The sequence below is a fragment of the Anabrus simplex genome, chromosome 8 (assembly GCF_040414725.1).
Source record: "Anabrus simplex isolate iqAnaSimp1 chromosome 8, ASM4041472v1, whole genome shotgun sequence".
NCBI lineage: Eukaryota > Metazoa > Arthropoda > Insecta > Orthoptera > Tettigoniidae > Anabrus > Anabrus simplex.
The window spans coordinates 232,319,519-232,322,783 of NC_090272.1; positions in this window are offsets into that span (position 1 = coordinate 232,319,519).

Sequence of the window (3,265 nt, forward strand, 5' to 3'; positions counted from 1 at the left end):
ACTGAACTGCTGCGGCACGCCCCAAGTTAGAACATTGGATGTCAAGGCCATGAGCTCGCTTTCCAGCTTATCTGCTACGATTAATGAATTATACAACTAGAAAAGATCTATAAATCACAGCCTGTTAGTTTGTCACCGATATATCAGATACGCTGTCACGGAAGTATCTGTGACAAAATATCGTTTAAGTTATGTACTTGGACCACACTTACAGGGCTACATCATCCGCTGTAGCTCAAGGTCTATATCCATTTTTCATTTACCAGTTATCTACGGCGATATTAAAGGTGTTAACTCATACATTTTATCATAGTGTATTTATGAGCACAGTAGTCCTCAGCTGGCAAATGAGGCATGTTTGAATACATAATATTACTTCCAGAAGTACTTGTCCGATTTTCAAAATAATCATGGTGCTGAATTTGTAATGTTTGTAGATTTAAGGCTATGTCTACAAAATAGTGTGGTACCGTTTAAAAATCGAAATTAGTACCATGATCCCAGAAAATATTAACGTCATGACACAATACATTAGTTTGGTACCATTACTGAAAGTGATGTCAGTATCTTTAACCGTTCACGAGTTATTTGAGGTGGACAACTTTGCTGAATAGTCCTGTGTATGGGAGGAATCTTTGTATTAAGTTCATAAATTTATTATGTTTAGTCTTTTTATTTTTAAACCTACATTAAGTACTGTAAATAATTGGTATCCCGGAGACACGACACGGGTAATCACATTCCGCTTGTTAATTTATTTCCCTATGCATTATTAAAAATTCAAATTATAAATGTGAATATTATTTTCCCACCTCTAATGTCCCGAATCTTCCGCAAAATACTACCCGACATTGTCATCATATCAACTAGAAGTATTTCCATATTGGCTGGCCGCGACCAAAGAGTGACCGTCACGATAATCATATGCTCGTGCTTCCTGTGACTGAATCACAGATACGCCGGTCACAGATATTCCGAAATATCGGTTAAGCTCATCTCTAGATACAACTATCAGTGGCGGCTCCTGCCCTGACAAGTTGCTGAAGTGATGTCATAAAGACGTGATATCAACGAAAGAAAACAAAAATTTACTAAGAAATTAAATGATCTCAGTATTATTATTAGTTATTTATTTAGGATCGTTTCAACCTCCTGTGAGTTACGATTACACAACTTCCTTGACTGTTGAGGTTGTAACTCCAATACTGCGTTGTCTGGCTCGCTTTTGCTCGTTCCACATACAGCACCCTTCTTGTTCTCCTGGATTTCTCAACGATCAGATCCGTCACCTCTGCAATTTTCCTTCTGAGCACTGTTCTGTTTGTAATGTCTCCCACATTGTTTAAGATCCCGATGAACTTCTTTCAGCCATGGAACTTAGGTCTTTCTTCTTCCCTGGAAGATGAGGATCTTATTTGCTAGGCGTTCCGGTCCCATTCTTCTCAGGTGTCCATAGAAAGTCAGTCGCCTTTTTCTTACCAAGGTTGAAATGTTCTCGCATTTTTCATACAGCTCTTGATTTGATCCCAAACGGAGGGTAAACTCATTTCCTGCTGCTATCCTGGCTCCCAGAATTTTCGTCAGAAATTTACGCTCTTTCTTTTCTATTTCCGTAGTCCCTTTTCTATCAATTGTCTCTGCAGGATAGAGGCATTCAGGTTTCACCAGGGTATTATAATGTCTGAGTTTGGCTTGATAGGAGAGGGATTTGGACTTTTCCTGGCATAGTCTGAATGCAATCTCCATCTTCTTTGCTCCTTTTTCGATAGCTAGCTTCTCGTTATTCTTATTCTTGTTCTTATTATTATTATTATTATTATTATTATTATTATTATTATTATTATTATTATTATTATTATTATTATTATTATTATTATTATTATTTTGTTAGTTGCCTTACGTCGCACCGACACAGATAGGTCTTATGGCGACGATGGGACAGGGAAGGGCTAGGAGTGGGAAGGAAACGGCCGTGGCCTTAATTAAGGTACAGCCCCAGCATTTGCCTGCTGTGAAAATGGGAAACCACGGAAAAACATTTTCAGGGCTGCCGACAGTGGGGTTCGAACCTACTATCTCCCGAATTCTGGATACTGGCCGCACTTAAGCGAGAGCCAAGGTATGCTATGTTTGTTATATGACCACTAGGTTTCAACATCTTATCTGCCTCTTATCCAGTAGCGGCGATTGGGTATTAGAAAGGGGGGGGGGCAAAAAGTTGACAAACAAAGAAATGTACCCGAGTTTTCGTGGGGGGATATACAAATCAAAACGTAAATAAAAAATTTAAAAAGGGCTACAAAACTACAAGTTTTCTGATGCTCTCTGAGCAAATTTCGACAGAGAGGTAAAGGTTGACAGTTTGATGATGAGGAGGATACTTGTTGTTTAAAGTGCTGTATCAATGTTTCTTGAGATTTCGATTCAATACTATACAATAAAACTTTCACCAAACGAACAATGAATGTATTAGAATTAAATATACTTGCGGTGTGATTATTCAATTAAAAATAATTTAGTAGTTGACTACAAACTAACAAACACTAAAGAAACTACCAGACTAACGAATGCGCGCGGCAAGCGGGTGAATCATACCTCAGTATCCATGACATTGTCAAAAAAGATATACCCCTGGTACCCTTCTTTACAGCACATGGTATACGCTGCCGCGCGATTCTTCGCTACTTGCTGTGGTGCTGTGCAGATCAGTTAGCCGCGACGAACGATATTTTGTGGTTAATCCCGCTAATAATTTTGTTAATAATTAAAGAAATTAAACGAATGAGTTTCCTGATAAGACAACAGGGCTTGTACAAATTGATGTTTCTTTAATAATTCTCACTATCAGCTGGCTAAAATGGAATAAAAATGTAAGGTTTTCTCCACAAAGTGGTGGGGCGGGGATTGCTCCCCCCCCCCCCACTCTGGCGCCCCTAAATCCCCGCTACTGCTCTTATCAGTCGTCTATGGGCTGTGGAAGTTCACAGGTATCGTCACGTTGCACTGAGTGCAAGGCGCGCCACTCCCCCAGCAGTTTTCTCCCCACCTATTTGTAAAATGGTTCAAATACGTGTTGTAGAGTTATTATGTATTAATTAAAATGTGTAAATCCCGAAGTACTTCTTGTGATTTACTGCTATGATCCACCATCTTTCCAAATGCATTTCATGAGGTCGTGAAGGAAACCTTTGTATCACAGTATCTATTAATGAAGTCAACAACAAGCATATAGTTCTGCGTGAAAGTTATGACGTTAAAAATTAAT